Source organism: Adiantum capillus-veneris, chromosome 20 (genome assembly GCF_014529385.1).
Source record: "Adiantum capillus-veneris isolate H3 chromosome 20, ASM1452938v2, whole genome shotgun sequence".
Taxonomy (NCBI): domain Eukaryota; kingdom Viridiplantae; phylum Streptophyta; class Polypodiopsida; order Polypodiales; family Pteridaceae; genus Adiantum; species Adiantum capillus-veneris.
This window is the reverse complement of record NC_140950.1, coordinates 68,756,513-68,775,090: the sequence shown is the minus strand read 5'-3', so window position 1 is coordinate 68,775,090 and position 18,578 is coordinate 68,756,513. Positions and strand designations below refer to the sequence as shown.

The 18,578-nt window shown below is 49.3% G+C and overlaps 1 protein-coding gene and 1 pseudogene across 5 annotated transcripts in view; both read left to right on the top strand.

Annotated features, from left to right (window-relative positions):
- Positions 1-18,578, top strand: part of LOC147432678 (amino-terminal region of chorein) — a 130,782-nt gene that overhangs the window by 90,248 nt on the left and 21,956 nt on the right. The gene's annotated exons all lie outside the window — the stretch shown is intronic.
- LOC147432679 (uncharacterized) lies at positions 7-685 on the top strand (annotated as a pseudogene).

Here is an 18,578-nt window from a genome sequence, read left to right as displayed (position 1 = left end):
GGACGAATGGTTCAAGGAGGAGAAGGCAATGCGGAGCAAATCGAGCTCCTCAAAGCCTCGATCGCATCCCTCCACCCCGAGGACGGGGAGCTCAAGGAAGAGGCAAGGAAGCCTCAAGGTAGAGTTATCCAAGCCTTGACCGCGAGCATGGAGACCAAGCTAGAGGCTACCAAAGAGGGTTTGGGTCGAAGTAGTGAAAAAGAACATTAAGAAGGAGGCGAAGGAAGAGGCAAAAAAAAAAGAAGAAGCTCTCATTGTGCACACCACTCTTGAGGAAGAGAAGATGAGACAAGCCCGGCGTCTCAATGTGCGCATCACCGGCATGGTGGAAAAAGAAGGCTCTACTCCGGAGACCGATGGGAAGACACTATGCAAGAAGCTTGGCTACAAGGAAGAGGAGACCATCCTGTTCATCAAATCTTGGAGAGCGGGAAGGGACCCCACGAGGAAAAGAGATCTCATTTTACACTTCCCCTCCGAAGAGGTACGATCCACCTTCCTTCGCAAGAGGGTGATCTTGAGAGGGCTTGAAGGCCCCCCCATCTACCTTGATGACGACCTCACGCCTATGCAAGTAGCTCATCGCTGGACATGTATGCTGCGAGTACACCAAGCTCGCAAAGAGGGGAAGAAGGCTTCATACAGAGATGGCCGGGTCATCATTGATGGCAAGGCCATCCCATAGGGATTCGCGGCCTATGAGACACCAGAGGAGATACATGTTGTAGTCTGGAACTGCAATGGAGATCTATGGACACATCCAGAGAGGCTTGAGGAGGTGAGTCGAGACAGGGATATCATTCTCTTGACAGAGACACATGAAAGCCCCGACAAGAGCCTACCTCGGGTTCAGGGATTCCATTGGGAGAGGCCTCTCCATACATCTCCACACTGTGTTGCCAGATCTCCATGGTGGTCTACTGACGGTCCCATACCTGAACTCCATAGAGCATAGCTGAAGTCACTAGAGTGTCAAAAAGCCAGAGCTGTGTTCGCGGTTCATGGAAATGAACCTGCGCAACATCTTCTCCAGTCCTCCCAAGGCTGCATATGCTCTCGTCAGTCTAGTCTCTGATGCTCTTCTTAGTGAAAACATCGGTCCACCGAAGACTACCCCAAGATAAGTATATGCATGTGTGTACTCCAGAGTCTCCTGGCCATACGTAAATGTGGGTGCTGACCTCCTGACCCACTGTGGTGTGGTGTTGAACACTTTAACCTTGGTTTTTCCCAGGTTGACAGACACTCCACTGTCACGAGCAAATGTATGCAAAGCATCCAAATGACGCTGCATCCCCTCTGGAGAGTCAAAAATCAACAAAATATCATCAGCATATAGTAACAACAGAATCCATATCCCTGCTAGCTGAGCCCCTCTGTCTCATTGACGCTCTACATAGTCCAAAAACTCATCCACCTACATCCCAAAAAGAGTCGGAGATAGGGGGCATCCCTGCTCTACTCCAATAGTGGAGTGGATCATGTCTGACATTCCCTCCGTAGTGCGTACCCGCCCCATCATCGTCCTGTATAAAGCCAGAATACCACAGATGAGCTCTGTAGGCACACCCATGTCCCGTAGTCTGCGTATAACTCTAGCTCTCGACACTGTGTCAAAAGCTTTGCGGAAATCCATAAAGCTACAATAGATCCTCTTGCCATGGTGTCTACCCTCCTCAATAATAGCTCAGAGTGTCGGAATCTGGTCAAGAGTGGAGAAACCTCTCCTGAATCCTGCTTGCCCTGGTGCTCGTATGCCCTCTTGCTCTGCCCATCTACTCAGCTCCTACTCAAGAACGAATGCATACAGCCTAGCTAATGTGTGACCAACCATGATGGTGCGATAATTCCCGGGAACCATGGGATCTCCTAACTTGAAAATAGGCACAATCGTAGACATACTCCCAAGTCTCAGGGAAGCCTTCACACATGGCCCGATCAAACATCATAGCAAGGAGCTCTGCAAGCATATCTGTGGCATGGCTGAAGTGCTCTGCTTCCAGACCATCATGATCATGTGCTCTCCTTGTCTTCATCGTGTCAATGGCTTTCCTTACCCTCTCGGTTGTAAAGAAAGAACATGTCTTCGGGCATGTCTCTAGTGGGTCCGGCAAAGGTGGTTGGCCTGATGCTGTATAGAGAGATGTGGCATCTTCCCCCCATGTCTCTGTGGATGTGACTGCTGGTCGTGGTGAATGCTCGTGAAATAGCCTCCATGCTTCGCCTAAGTCTTGACTCATAAATAGCTGATACAGATCCCGTTGTAGCTGAGATAGATAAGCCCTTTTCTTTCGTCGCGTTAGGCGGCGAAAGATAGTCCGTGAGTGTCTATGTGTGGTAATACCCACGAGCACTTCCCTCTGTAATTTGATCCTCGTCTCTCTACACTCCTCATCATACCAACTATTCTGGGGCATGCTCCCAGATCGTCTCCGTGTAGGCTGGCTGTGGGGGTATGCCTCTGATGCTGCAGCATGGAGCGTCTCTGTCAGTATTTGAGTGAGTTCAGCTAGTGGCCGTCCCGGTTCTTGAGTGCATAGCTGCCTGTATATCTCATCCATATACACAGGATCCGTCTCCCTCATGAAGGTATACGGAGTGTCTGTGGGGACCTCTCCTAATGGAGCTGGGCTGAACTGAAACGTCAAGGTGAAAGACAAGAAAGCATGATCAACTGCTACTCTAACTGGCCTAGTGCCCACCATGACATCCTGAAAGAATGGAATGAGACCTGGGTGGGCCATAACATAATCCACTGTGCTAGCACCATGTCGGTGTGGAAAGCAAGTAAAACCTCAAGCTGTCGAAAATCTTTGTAGGCTATTCAAAATGGCCAATCTATGTGCAGTTCCCATATCTATCAAGTATTTGCCATACTCAGTGTATTCCTCATCTTGTGATAGTCTGGATAGGCCCATCTCTGTCACATCCAGCTCCCTCAGCATCTCCTCGGAAGTATCATAAAATATTGTCTGGTGATGGGCAGTCCTAGCATTGAAGTCCCCTAGTATGATAATGTCACCATCCTTGGACAACTCCCATATGTCATTATCCAAAATAACAAAGGGGGATTGTCCTCTAGGTGATGCATAAACTGACATACTAGGAGGAGAGTAACAGAAAGCAATGTAGAGGTATCTGGCTGTCTCTGCCCTTAGCCTCATCCACATGTACCTAGCATGTTCATCCTTGCGCGCTATATATATCAATGGCTGTAGCTCCTCCCTGAATAGAATTGCCACTCTCCTTGAGCCCCGTCCTCGATGCTCGGATCTGGTCTCCTGTCTGCAGGTTGTCTCCCATCTATATCCGCTCACCTGTGGCATGGATTGCCTAGGGGCTTGATGCGTCTCAAAGTAGAAAATGATGTCTCTCCCCATGAAGCTATCCTCAAAGGCACCTACATCAAGACGGAGTGACCCATTACAATTCCAAGTTTCCATCTTCAGTGTGGTCCCACAGGTCTCGCACCGTCATGTGGAGCGTTGCTCCAATATCACCACCCTTCCATCCCTTTTTCCCTTGCTGCTCTGATTTCCGGCATTACTTCTTGCACATGAGCAATCTGCGAGAGGGTGAGGTCATCTCCAAGAAAGATACCAGTCTTCTTTAGAGTCGGTCTCTTCTTCAAAAAGTCCTTCGCTTCCATGGAGGGGAAACGGAGGATAAGTGCCCTTTCTTTCGAGGTTTCTCCGTTGCTCCAACTTTTCTTATTTCCCACTCTCCAAGCCCTCATATGTGTTTGCTCGTTAACCCCCACCAGAGTCATGAGTTCTTTCACTGCTTCATCCACATTATCTTGGTCTCTGAGGCCACATATTCTTACATGTAAGGCCCGCACACGTCTCCTTTGTTCCTCTTCTAGTGTCAAGTTAATGATGGTTGGTGTGGGGGTGGAGGTTATTTCCTTGCCCTTTCCTTTCTTGACAATCTCGATCCATTTTTCGGCCTTTTCTGCTTTTTGTTGGGTCTTTGTGATAACCTCTACCCACGAGGTCGTCGTTTCTTTTTGTTGATCCTCACCTTCTTTGATGGCTCGCACATGTTCTTTAATAGTGTTCAACTCTTCAATGACTGAGGGTTGAAGCTCTCCATCTTCGAGGACAGTTTGTGATCGCACCTCTGCAAGCTCTTTCTTGAGTAGTGCAATTTCCTCATCTTGGGCCTTCACACGATCCTCGAGTGTATGTATCGTGCTTTCCTATGCCGCCACGCGCTCGTCGAGTGCGTTAATAGTACCTAGGAGGTGGCGATTGATCTTGTTGATGGACTCGATCATTTCTTCTTTGCATTTTTGAATTGCATCCTCATCCTTGCCATTTTGTTTCCTCATGACTGAAGGTCGCAAAAGGGGGGCGGGGGGGAGGTAGAAGGTTTTTTTTTTTCTCCTCTCTCTCTCTCTCTCTCTCTCTCTCTCTCTCTCTCTCTCTACGCGTGCAAGATTTTTTTTCCTCTCTTTCTCTCTCTACGCGGACCGAGACTCTCTCTCTCTCTACGCGTTCTCTCTCTACGCTATTCATCTCTCTCTCTCTCTCTCTCTCTCTCTCTCTCTCTCTCTCTCTCTCTCTCTCTCTCTCTCTCTCTCTCTCTCCCCGCCTCTCTTTCTATGCACGTGCCCTTTCTCTCTCTACGCTTGGTTGGGGCCCGGGGGTTGCAGGGAGAGCGCAAGGGAGTAGAAGGGGCAGCAGTGCGGAGCAGCAGCAGGGGGGGGGGGGGGGGGGGGGTGGGCGCGAGAGAAAGAGAGGGAGGAAGAGAGGCTAGGCAAGGGCGTGGGAGCAGGGGCAGCGGAGCAGTAGCACGCGGGGGGGGGGGGGGGGGGGGGGGGGGGGGCGGGGGGGGGGCTAGGCAGGGGGTGAGAGGGGCAGCAGTGGCAGCGGGGAGCGCACACACACACACACACACACACACACACACACACACACACACACAGAGAAAAGAAAGAAAAGAAAGAAAGAAAGATTTTTAACGTCTATGTCAGGCCGAAATCGGCCTATGAGACAAAACAGATGTACATGGTGTGTATGTCATCCGTCTATCGGAAAGACAAATGAAACAAAACTGATACAAAACTGAACTGAATGTAGGTAGTGGAGTATCTGAGGAGGGATGGAGCTCTATCTCTCTAGGGGTATATGCATGTCTATATGCTCAAGGTAGTACAATCATGAGAATGCATCAAGCTATCTAGCTCCATCCTGTACTAATGGGGGGATGTAAGATGTGGTACATGGGCGGGGCTGGTGCCAAGGCTACCCGGATGAAAGCTGTCGGGTCGGCCCTCATCTGAGCTACTCGCTCCTCAGTGGCACAGCGCTCCCGGGCTCGGATCTCCTCGATCTGTCGGTGGTGGGAGCTCGCGCCCCTGTAGCCTGTGACTCGTGGTCGTCGTCTAGCTCGGTTCCCCTCCGCCTGTGGAAGTGTCACTCCCCTCTGAGTGTCTGGTGAGGGAGGGGCGGCAATCCTCTGAAAGAAGTCTGTGAGCTGCGACTGTCTCCCCTCTGTCTGTGTAGCTGTGTGTGGCTGTAGTAGTGTGTCCCGATGGCTTTGTATCTCTAGTAAGAAACGTCCGAGCTGTCTCTGATCTCGAGAGTCCATGATCTCTCGGAGAGTGGGCTGTCCTCTGAATAAGGCCTCATACCTACCTCTGATCTCAGTGTATGCTCTGCATCTACATACAAAGTGCTCCTCACTCTCTACCTCCTCTGTGCAGGCTCTGCAGACTCGCTCCTCCCTGGGAACACCAGTGTGTCTCCCGATCTCAATCTCTAACCTGTGTGAAGCCACTCTCAGCTGACCAATCGCCACCCGTGAGCTATGTGGCATATATGTGTCCATATAGCGTGGTCTCTGTATGAACCCCCCAGACAATATGGTGAGAAACTGGTCTCTGTAATCTGACATCCTCGTCCCCAAGCCAGGTGACTCCCAGACTCTCCTAGTGTATAGCTGCCACAGATCCTGTCTCAATACCAAGTTCCTCTCACTGCGAGAGAGGTGAATATATGGTGAGTGGGGGTCGTACTGGAATGGTGGTAGGCTCTCCATGTCAAGACCGTGTCCCTCAAACCATGCTCTGACCTGTGAGTACCATGCTCTCTCATGCCCACTCTCTGATAGCTGTATAGCTGCCTCAAATGCTCTACGAGTAAGTCTGTCAGGAGGTAGCTCTCTCATCCTCTGGAGGAAGCAGACTGTCTGGAATAGTGCCTCTACAACCATAGGTGGTGTGGCGAGCTCGGCTCTAATAATGTCATGTGGCACTGTCTTCTTGCTGCGGAGCAAGCGTGAGATCATACATACCTGTGGCCTCTCAAGCTGTGTCCACTGGTCAGCTGTCAATCCTGGTGCCCATACTGCCGCCGAGTACATCAGGGCCGGGGTGACTAAGGTGTCGAAAAGCCACCCCTTCGTGCGGGGCTCCTGAAAGTGTGCCTGGTGGCACCTCCGCTCTAGCATGGTCAGAGCTGCATATCCTCGGGTGAGCCTGTCAGCAGCAGCCTGCCTCATAGTGAAGGGTCCTGGTAGGCTGGTGAATGTGATGCCAAGGTAGACATAGGAGGTGACTACATCAACTTGTCCTCCTGCTGCTGTGAAGGTGGCAGCGCTCCTCACTGCACTGGATGTGTGAAAGATCATGACCTTGGTTTTGCCAAGGTTCACAGTCAACCCCTTGTGTGTGCTGAATTCGTCCAAGGCCTCAAGATGGCGCTGCAAGCCCTTGGGTGACTCTGAAATCAACACAATATCATCAGCATATAACATGATGTGGACCGGAGTACCTGCCAAGTCGCTCCCCTCTCCCCCTGCTCGCAGTATGTAGTCAGAGATCTCGTCGATGTAGAGCCCAAAGAGTGTCGGGGAGAGTGGGCATCCTTGCTTAACACCAATGGTGCTAGCAATGGTCTCTGAAAAACCGCCTGGGCAACGAACCCGACCCGTCACCCTCTCGTAGAGAGTATATATGGCCCAAATCATCTCTGTTGGTACCCCAATGCTGTGAAGGCGCTGGAAGAGTCTCTCGCGTGGGACTGTGTCAAAGGCCTTGCGGAAATCCACAAAGCAGCAGTAAAGCCTCTTCTTCCGCGCCTTTGCCCCATCAATGAGGCAGCGCAGAACGAAGATGTGATCAGTGGTGGAGAAAGCTCGTCTGAAACCTGCCTGGCCTGGAGCTCGTAAACCCTCGGTCTCTGCGTAGCGGTTGAGCTGTGCCTCAAGTACTGCTCCATATAGCTTGGCCATCGTGTGGCCAATCATGATAGTCCTGTAGTTCTGGTCCAGGGTGTCGCCAGATTTGTGGATAGGCACTATGGTGTGCTGTGTCCACTCCTCTGGGAAGCCCTCCCCTATAGCCCGGTTGAAGACATGTGCAATCAACGGGGCTATAGTGGAGGCCGCATAAATGATGTGCTCACTCTGTAATCCAGTATGGTCAGCTGATCGTCTGTGCTGCATGCGGTGTATGGCCCTCTCTACCATCTCTGCTGTAAAGAAGGAAGAGCACGTGGGGCGTGGCCCGTGTGGCTGTGGGATAGGAGGCTGCCCTGGCACCTCATAGAGTCGCTTTGCATAATCATGCCATATCTGTGGATCCTCAATAGCTGTAGTCGGACGTGGCTCGCGCAGGGTGCGCCATGCCGTCGCGCTATCCATGCTCATGAATAGGCGGTATAGCTCTAGCTCCTGTGCCTCTTCGAATGCTCGCCGCTTTTGGCGTGTCAGCGTCTTCATATGCCGTCTGGCCTCTCTCTCTATGATCTCTCCTAAGGCTCGCCATGCACGGAGGCGTCGGTATAGCTCTCTGCACTCATCATCATACCAGCGGTTCTGAGGCATAGTCCCGGGAGGGGGAGTGCGTCCTGTGTGAGTGGTGTGTGGAAACGAGCTAATAGCTGAAGTGTGGAGAACGGAAGAGATATGTGATGTGAGAACTGAGAGTGGTGTGGATGGGTGGAGGAGGCATAGGCCATGCTCGACCTCGGCCGAGTAAAGAGGGGCTAGCTCATGTGTGAAATGGATGGTGGTGTGTGGAGTGTGTGCTGTGGAGCTGTGTGGGATGGTATCTCCGGTGATGGAGAAAGAGAGGTATGTGTGGTCGGCTTCGATGGGTATGGGTGGAATGGTGAAGGATGTGATAAGGTGTGTAGCCTCCCTGTGTCCCAGAATATAGTCGACTGTACTCCCCCCTCCCTCTGTAACTCCATGTGGCATACAAGTCAGGCCCCCTGAGGTGGGCCACTGGGCCATCCCGTTATAAATAACGAGACGGTGCTGGGAGCCAAGTCGAAGTAGATGTCGTCCGTAGGCTGTGACTGGAGCTCTGTCTGCAGTATCTCTCATAGTAGCCTCCTCATCTAGAGTGTGTAGTGCCTCTGGGTCCTCGTGGTCATATGCCTCACACTGCTCACTACGCGTACGAGCATTGAAGTCTCCCATAAGGAAGACTTCACCCAGTGTGGAGTACTCCATAATCTCCTCCGTGAGGCATGCGTACGGTGACTCCTGCTCAGTAGGGGCGAATCTGGAGCCTGTGGGGGCAAAGTAGCAAAGGGCAATGTAGACGATCCTGTCTCGTGAGAGCTCGAGGCGAATCCACATGTAGCGGGCCTGTGGGTCCCGGGCAACAATCTGTAGTCTATTGTGAAGCCCCTGTCTAAAGAGTATGGTCACTCCTCCTGAACCGCGAGTGGTGTGCTGGCGCATACATCCCCGATGTAGAGACTCCCACTGGAATCCATGTATCCGTGGTAGCCCTCTCTCTGGGCTCTCGTGTGTCTCTGTAAGTAGAATGATGTCTCGACCTCTCATCACCTCCTCAAGTCTCTCTGGGTGTGTCCATAGGTCTCCATTGCAATTCCAAACCGTGACATGAATCTCCTCGTGTGTTCCACAGGCCGCGAGTCCCTATGCGATGGTCTTGCCATCAATGATGACCCTGCCATCTCGATATACTGCCTTCTTCCCTTCTTTGCGGGCTTGGTGGACTCTAGGCATGCACGCACGACGGTGATCTTGTTGCATCTTTGTGAGGTCATCATCAAGATACATCGGGGTGCCTTCTAGTCCTCTCAAGATGACCCTCTTTCGGAGGAAAGAAGTTCGAGACTCCTCGGAGGCGAATTGGAGGATGAGAGCTCTCTTCTTTGGATCTTTGCCGGCTCTCCAAACTTTGGAGAAAGGGATCTCTTCTTCCTTGTATCCCACTTTCTTGCATAAAGCTTTCCCATCGCTCTCGGGTGTAGACCCTTCTTCTTCTTTGATGCCGGTCACTCGCACATTGAGACGGCGAGTTTGTCGCATCTTCTCCTCCTCGATGGTTGTGTGTACTATGAGTACCTCATCTTTTTGGGCTTCCTCTCTTGCTACCTTCTTGATATTCTTTTTGACCACTTCGACCCATCCTTCTTTGGTGGCCTCTAATTTGTCCTCAATGCTTGCGGTGAGGGCTTTGGTGATCTCCTCCTTGAGGGCTTCCTTAGCCTCCTCTTTAATCTCTCCTTCCTCGGGGGTGAGGGATGTGATGGAAGCATGAAGGAGATCGATTTGTGCCTTCATCTCTTCTTGCTCTTTCCTCCATCTCTCCCTCTCCTTCTCGTTCTCCCGTTCCCTTCTCTCCTTCTCCTCTTTGAGGTTTTGGATTTCCGCTCTCATGTCCTCCTTCTCTTCGTTCCATAGCTTGATGAAGGTGGCTTTCTCCTCCCTCCATATCTCTCTCTCCATCCACCATTCTTTCATGTCCTTCTCCAATTGTGCAAGCCTCTTGTTCGTGAGCATGAAGGTTGTCTTCATTGTCGGTGTCGGCGTCTTGATGGTGGGGGAAGACATGGTTGTCTTCGAAGCTACCCTCTCTTCATATTGTGAAGAAGAGGGGAGAAGGGGAAGAGAGGGAGTACGTGTGTGTATGCGTATATGCGTGTATTATGTGTGTGGGTATGTATCCGTGTGTGTGTGTGTGTGTGTGTGTGTGTGTGTGTGTGTGTGTGTGTGTGTGTGTGTGTGTGTGTGTGTGTGAGAGAGAGAGAGAGAGAGAGAGAGAGAGAGAGAGAGAGAGAGAGAGAGATGAAACGATATATTAACGTCTTCAAAAGGCCAAAATGACCTATGAGACGAAGCTGTTACAACATAGTGAATCTGATACCATGTCCGGAATCAAAAGAACTGAAACAAAAAATAAAACTACTACAAGCTGGGACTGGATGGATGTGCCAACTAATACAAACGGTGCCCAGTACAATGAGAGAATTGGGGGGGGGGGAGATATGGTAGAGATCCATCCTCATCAACACTCTGGACGTCGAGAAAGTATGGCTTGAATTCTCTGTTGTAGTCTCCGTCGATACTGTGTAGCTCATCTCCTCAATCGCGGTCGTCTAGATCTCCCTAGCTCCAATGCTCGGTCTATGAGAATGCTAGTAGTAGTAGTATGAGTGCAGACAGAGCTCTGCAATGGTGGCTGCTCCTATGGGTGTCCAATATCTAGTGTAAAGAAATCTGTAATCTGTCTCTGGGACTGTCTCTCTCGAGCTCTCCTCAGTAAAGTGTCTCTAGGGTAAAGGGGCCATTTAAAAGCGAGGTACCTGTACAGGGACCCATCGCCCCCCAATCCTAATGGCGAGTGCTCCATATTAGGGACATGGCGGGGCGTTCATTCTTGTGTTCAACGTAGCTAACATTGAATCCTGCTCGTCGGATCTGAGCTCGATCCTAACTGGCTATGGTGGCATTGAATACCCCCTTGAGGGGGTTCCCTTTGGTGGTCGATTTTGTTACACAAGAACCTTTGCTTCAGGCACGCGTAGCTCCCAGAGCTTCATTAATGATGATGCTTCTTTTGCACATAGCTGCTGCAGTGCTCTTCCATTCGCACCTTGCCGCTTCCAATAGGTTGAAGTACATTGCCCGCAATTGGTCGCCCTCCTTAGGTGGCTCTAACCTGGCCCCTTTACCCTATGCCTGTGTAACTCAAGTAGATACAATCCAAGACATCTCTTGATCCTCATAACTCATGACCCTAGATAGAGGCCCAAAACCCTCTCTGAATAGACAATGAAAACGGCCTCGTATCTCATAGTACACTGTGCAATGACATATGTAATGTAACTTTGTCTCTGGCTCTAGATGACATAAGCGGCATATCTTGCTATCTGCTGGTAACCCTCTCAATCTACCAGTCTCGATCTCGAGCTGATGTGAGGATGTGCGTATCTGAGAGATGTGTGTCCATATAGCTAGGTCGAATAACAAACCCATCCCCTGTGAGGTGGAGAAGATGCTCTCTATAGAAAGCCATCTTCGTGCCCAGCTCCTGTACCTGCTCTATCCATGTCCTCCTCGAGTGTAGCTGGATCAGATCCTGACTGTCAGGTGCAGCGGAATGAATGTTGTTTTTTCTCAAGATTAGTGATCTTTATTGCTCAAGGTTCCTTTTAGTTCTTAGGGAAAGAGAGAGCTTTCCGTCTTGTAGAGTGCTGTGGTCACGAACAAAGTGAGTGGATATTGTGCGTGCAAGTGAATGAGAGTGAGAGAAGGAGAGAGAAGAGATACGACACCGAGAGGTTGTAAAACCCTCCTCCGAAGGCCCCACTCTTGTCGGTGAGAGTGGTCTACTTATGATTGCACAAAGTGGTACAATGACGATACAATGGACTGATGCAATCTGGGACTATGCTGATGACAACGACGACTTTAGGGCTGAAATCTGCAATCTTTCTACTGCTGTCCAAAAACGCTATGGGCTGAAATCTGCTAATCTTCTATCTGCTGAATTTTGACTCTATGTCGATGACGAAGATGCGACGACGACGCGCTGAAAACGCAAATGCTGAAGTCTACGTTTTCCGGGCTGAAACTGTAAACCTTGCGGAAACTAACCGTGCGGCGAGGAACTGCTGCGGGAAGGTGAGATCTGCGAGGTTCGGGACTTGATCTGCGGGTACTAAAGGCTGAAAACTGAAAACGCTATAGATAAGGCTGAATCTGTCGCTGGGAATCTGCAAAACGCAAGACTGGGCTGCAAGTTGCAAAAACGCTAGGCCTGTTCTGTTGTCTGCAAAAATGCCAGGCTGATCTGGGAGTTCTGCAAATGCTAGATGATCTGCTGCAAAAACGCCAAGGGCTGTCTGCTGTAGAAAACGCTAGCATGGTCTTGATGAGGAAACGCTAGGTCCTCCTGATGGGTTCTGTTGAGAAGTTGCCTGTTGAGCAAGGTGCTCTTGCTGCCTCTTCTGCCAGAAAGTGCTAACTTGGGTTTGCTTATATATTAACTTAGCAAAATTGCCATACCTACTTTTGTAGGAAAGTCACTTAAAAATAATAAGTGAAAATACCAATAAATAGGAAAATAGGCTAAATGCACTGGAAAATTCCCCTAACTGATGCTAATGGATTCTGATGGGAATTCCGATGATCATGTTGTGTGCAACCGGAGGATATGCATCTATGCTAAGTGACTGGGCATGCACGGTCTACGAATAGACTCACAAAAGTGCTAGATCACTGCTAATCTAGACTTGACTGAACTGACTGAACCTTGCTGTGGTGTAGCTTGTCCACAGACACATAGGGTTGGGATGTGTCACGTGACATCCCCTTCTTTTCAAAGTGAGGTACTGGTACCGAACTGTATGGCGTCGAGGGAGATCGCCAACAGCATCCGGAATCCTGGAAGGGACTCTTCGCCGGCCCACTCTGATGTGTGGGTCGTGCGGTACTTGAACTTCATAAAGGTCTGCAACGCTTGCTTCTTTGGGCCGCGCCGAAAGCGACACAAAGTCTTCTATGGCTCCTTCGATGCTTCAACTTCGTCTAGAGTTGTGCTTCCTTCGTCTCCAAGAATCTCCATGGCTGAAAATTCTTGAAACCATCTCCAACACAAAACCATGAACATACCTATTCCATGTAAAGTGAAGGAAATAAATCTTGTCTTGTCTAAAGACTGTGTATGCAATGTAGATGAACAAATAGACGGAGTGACAACCCGTTCATCAAACACATGCAAACAATGCGATCGAATCTTTTCTGTTTGATCGAAATCAATCAACTGTGGCAAAGCATAATAGAAATGCCTATGCTTGGTGTTCATACTATCATGTGATCTTTCGGAAACTGTGTCATGCCAAGGAAGAGACATGGAATGCGACTTCCTTACATACAAACTTTTCAGCTTTTCATGAACAATCCGCATACATTCGTGCTCATCCATGAGAGAAACGTGCTCAACATACAATATGTCATGCTTAGGAAAAGGGATCGCATAATGATGCTGACTAAAATACAAGAAACCGTCACGAGTGAAACACTCGAACAATGCGTGCATCTCAATCATGCGAACACATAATACTTCCTGTGATGGTGCTTTGGACCAAGGCTCAAGAGCCAAGATCGCTTCTTCGGGATCTATCGCATCTTCTTGTGGGGGATCTGTGGACCTCGATTCGACAGCCAAGAATGATTCTTGGTGATTGATCGAATCTACAACGAGGTTAGCTTCGCTAGAAAAAGCATCAACTAAAACATCATTCTTGTGAAGAATCACATCTTCTTCATGCAACTCATCCTGCTTGTGAGAAATCACATCTTGATCATGCAAATCATCATGCAAATCATTGGCATCCAAATCATCATGCTTATCATTGTCATTCAAATCATTGTCAATCAAATCACCATCATGCTTCACACAATCATGCAAATCCTGTGGGTCTTGCTTTGGAGAAAAAGAGAGTGAGAGAGTCTCCGTCTCCTGAATCTCTTGCATCTGCGTCGGCACGGGATACAAGAGTCGCAAGAACTCTTGCATGTGTCGGTCGCGCCGTTCTTGGCTTGCCTTTCTTTCGGCTTCTCTTTCTGCTTTTTCTTCTGCCTGTCTGCGTTTCATTTCTGCCATTCTTTCCTTAAACATCTGCTTTAACTCCTCCATAGGAGTTAGTGCAATCTTTGTCGTAGATGGGGAAGGGTCGGAAAAACCTCCTGGTGGGGAAAATTCTTCTTCGCCTCTCTCATGCTCATCACCTCCAAGCGAAGTATCCATTCCGCTTCGAGTGATGATCATTCTAAAGTCGTGGGTTCTTGTGGGTTCGTGGGGGTCTTGGGTTCTTAAGTTCGCGAGGAACTTGGGTTCTTGAGGGTCTTGGTTCTTGGGTTTTGAGGGGTTCTTTCGCTTGCAAATCGCGTTGGAGAAGGATCTTCTCTTCACCCGAGTTCTACTCTTTTCTGCGGGCGCACCCCTTGGCAACCTTGCACTCACACCAAGGTTGCTTTTTCCCACCTCACGTCGATTGGCCGGCCGCTAAGTGCACGGTCCGCTCTCAATGAGTGAAAAGAGACACAAGGGGAGGCTGGACAAGCCCTTCTTTCTTGGGATTCCTGTCACTCTTCAACAAAACACGATTAGGAATCTCCACGCCCAAGTAAACTTGGGTTCGTGCGATTGCAACAAGCAAAAAAAATTCTTGTGGTTCTTGTGGTTCTTTCCTTGAGCAATGCAGAACACTTCCAAAGCTCTGATACCAATTTTAGGTGCAGAGGAATGAATGTTGTTTTTTCTCAAGATTAGTGATCTTTATTGTTCAAGGTTCCTTTTAGTTCTTAGGGAAAGAGAGAGCTTTTCGTCTTGTAGAGTGCTGTGGTCACGAACAAAGTGAGTGGATATTGTGCGTGCAAGTGAATGAGACTTAGAGAAGGAGAGAGAAGAGATACGACACCGAGATGTTGTAAAACCCTCCTCCGAAGGCCCCACTCTCGTCGGCGAGAGTGGTCTACTTATGATTGCACAAAGTGGTACAATGACGATGCAATGGACTGATGCAATCTGGGACTATGTCGATGATGACGACTACTTTAGGGCTGAAATCTGCAATCTTTCTACTGCTGTCCAAAAACGCTATGGGCTGAAATCTGCTAATCTTCTATCTGCTGAATTCTGACTCTATGTCGATGACGAAGATGCGACGACGACGCGCTGAAAACGCAGATGCTGAAATCTGCGTTTTCCGGGCTGAAACTGTAAACCTTGCGGAAACTGACCGTGCGGCGAGGAACTGCTGCAGGAAGGACTTGATCTGCGAGGTTCGGGACTTGATCTGTGGGTACTAAAGGCTGAAAACTGAAAACGGTGTAGCTAAGGCTGAATCTGTCGCCGGGAATCTGCAAAACACAAGACTGGGCTGCAAGTTGCAAAAACGCTAGGCCTGTTCTGTTGTCTGCAAAAACGCCAGGCTGATCTGGGAGTTCTGCAAACGCTAGATGATCTGCTGCAAAAACGCTAGCCTAGTCTTGATGAGGAAACGCTAGGTCCTCCTGATGGGTTCTGTTGAGAAGTTGCCTGTTGAGCAAGGTGCTCTTGCTGCCTCTTCTGCCAGAAAGTGCTAACTTGGGTTTGCTTATATATTAACTTAGCAAAATTGCCCTACCTACTTTTGTAGGAAAGTCACTTAAAAATAATAAGTGAAAATACCAATAAATAGGAAAATAGGCTAAATGCACTGGAAAATTCCCCTAACTGATGCTAATGGATTCTGATGGGAATTCCGATGATCATGCTGTGTGCAACCGGTTGATATGCATCTATGCTAAGTGATTGGGCATGCACGGTCTACGAATAGACTCACAAAAGTGCGAGATCACTGCTAATCTAGACTTCACTGAATTGATTGAACCCTGCTGTGGTGTAGCTTGTCCACGGACACATAGGGTTGGGATGTGTCACGTGACACTGACGAATGAGTCTAGTAATCTCCACCCGTGTCAGAGATATCAAAGGTGCGTGTAGAGAGTACTGAAAATGAGGCAGCGTGTCCATGGTGAAACCATGTGTCTGAAAACATGATGTCACCAGCATGATGTATCCCCCTGTAGAGCTAACTGTCTGGAGGACTCTAGGGCCAACCTGGCATATCTATCTCTGGTAGTATCCCATAGGATGTGTACAAAGTAGACTGATCTGGTCAGCCCCTCAATCTCCATAGGGGGGGCAGCTAACTCCGCTCGAATGATATCATGCGGTACGGAGGCCTTAGCTCTAATCAGCCGAGAGATCATAGATACCAAGGGCCTCTTTATATGTCTCCAACCATCCTGGCCTACAAAAGGAAACCTGCACCCCATATAGCATAGTAGAGGCAACCAAAGTATCAAAGAGCCTTAACTTTGTCCTACGTTCTTGGAACCGAACCTGCGAACGCATCCTCTTCAATCCTCCCAAAGCCGCATAAGCTCTAGTCAGTCTAGTCTCTGCTGCTCTTCTCAAAGAAAATCTCGGCCCAGTAAAGACTACCCTCAGGTAAGTGTATGCATTTGTATACTCCACAATCTCCTGACCATATGTGAAAGTAGGTGCTGATCTCCTGATCCATTGTGGTGTAGTGTTAAACACCATAACCTAAGTTTTACCAAGGTTGACACACAATCGACTATCCTCCGCAAAACTATGTAGTGCATTCAAATGTTGCTGCATACCCTCTGGTGAGTCAGATATCAACACAATATCATCAGCATATAACAACAATGGGATCCACGTCCCTGCCAGCTGGGCACCTCTGTCACCCTCTCTGTCAATGTAATGAGACTCCTCAACATACATACCAAATAGAGTAGGAGACAACGGGCAGCCGTGTTTCACCTTAATAGTAGAGTGAACTAAATCAGATACCCCTTCTGAAGGGCGTGCGTGTCCCATCACTGATTTGTACAAAGCCATAATCCCCCAAATCAACTCTATGGGCACCCCCATCTCCTGCAGTGTACGCATCAATCGAGCTCTTGGTACCATGTCAAATGCTTTGCGGAAATCCACAAAGCTACAATAAATCCGTCTCCCATTTGACCTACCCTCCTCAATGATGGCTCTGAGTGCCAGAATATGATCAAGAGTGGAGAAACCCCTCCTGAAACCGGCCTGACCCTTTGCTCGTACACCCTCACCCTCTGCCCAATTACTCAAGTGCTGCTCAAGAATGGATGCATACAACCATGCCAATGTGTCTCCAACCATATAGTGCGGTAGTTCCCAGGCTCTGTAGGATCACCTGCCTTGAAGATAGGCACAATAGTAGACAACCTCCAAGTCTCAAGTAATTCACACATGGCACGATTGAACAGCACTGCAAGAACCTCCATCAACATATCCCTAGCATGTGTAAGTGCTCCACTACTAGACCGTCATGATCATATGCCCTCCCCGTCCTCATCCTATCAATACCATCCCAATGGTAAAGAAGGTGCTCGTAGCTAGGCATGACTCTGTAGGGTCTGGAAGGGGTTCCTTTCCAGGAACCGTATATAACAATGTCGCATATTGGCCCCACACATCAAGTGAAGTAATCACTGGGGGGAGGGGAGTGCTCATGAAAGAGTCGCCATGCCTCTCCTGAGTCCCTACTGAAGAACATCTGATATAAGTCTCGCTCCATCTGAGCCAGGTAAGCTCGCTTCTTCCATCGCACAAGACGCCGGGAAGCAATCCGAGACTATTGTTAAGTGATGACTCCTAAAAGAAGATCCCTCTGAAGCTGGGCTCTCATCTCTTTGCACTCCTCATCATACCAACTATTCTAGGGCATGCTCCCAGAATGTCGTCTCCTGCCCGACTGGGTGTGTGGGCATGCCACTGATGCAGCACCATGCAGTGTCTCAGTCAGTAGAGTGGTGCACTCCTCCACTGAAAGGCGTGTATCAGCTGTGCCAGCTATGCGTTCCCATAGACGGTCCCAGATCTCCTCTGTATAAACGGAATCAGTCTCCGGTGTAAATGTATAGCGGGTGTGTGACCTGCCTCCTGATGTCTGGGTTGTACTATACTGAAATGAAACGGACAGTGTCAAGAGAGCATGATCCACTGCTTTGTGAATCCTGAATGCGAGGGACAAAGCTCGGCTGTGTCATAACATAGTCCACTATACTGGCCCCATGTCTGTGTGGAAAGCATGTGAAACCGGCTGCTCCAGGAAATCGCTGTAAGCCATTAAGTATGGCTAACTCATTGTAGTTGTCATCTTCATGAGGTATCTCCCATACTCCGTCTGCTCTCTGTCATGTGAGCGTCTGCCAAGCCCCAACTCACCCACATCCAGCTCTCTAAGCATCTCATCTGAAGTGTCATAGAAGACTGTCTGAGAGTTACCCGTTCGGGCATTGAAGTCCCCTAGGAGAATAATATCACCATCCCTAGAAAACTCCCATATGTCTTCGTCTAGTATAGAGAAAGGCGACTGCCCTCTGGATGCAGCATATTCCGACGTACTAGGAGGAAAGTAACATATGGCAATGTATAAAAATCGACCTGTGTCAGCTCTCAGTCTCACCCACATGTATCTAGCATGCTCATCTCTCCGTACAATATGTAGTAGTGGTTGTAGCTCCTCTCTAAATAGCACTGCTACTCCTCTTGAACCTCTACTCCCATGCTCAGATCTCGTAGCTGTCCTGTGGGCTGTCTCCCATCTATATCCCACCACGTGGCATCACTTGTCCAGGGGCCTGGGGAGTCTCTGAGACGAATACAATGTCCCCGTCTCTGAAACTGTCCTCAAATGCACCAACGTCCAACCTCATAGACCCATTATAATTCCAAGTAGCAATCTTCAGTG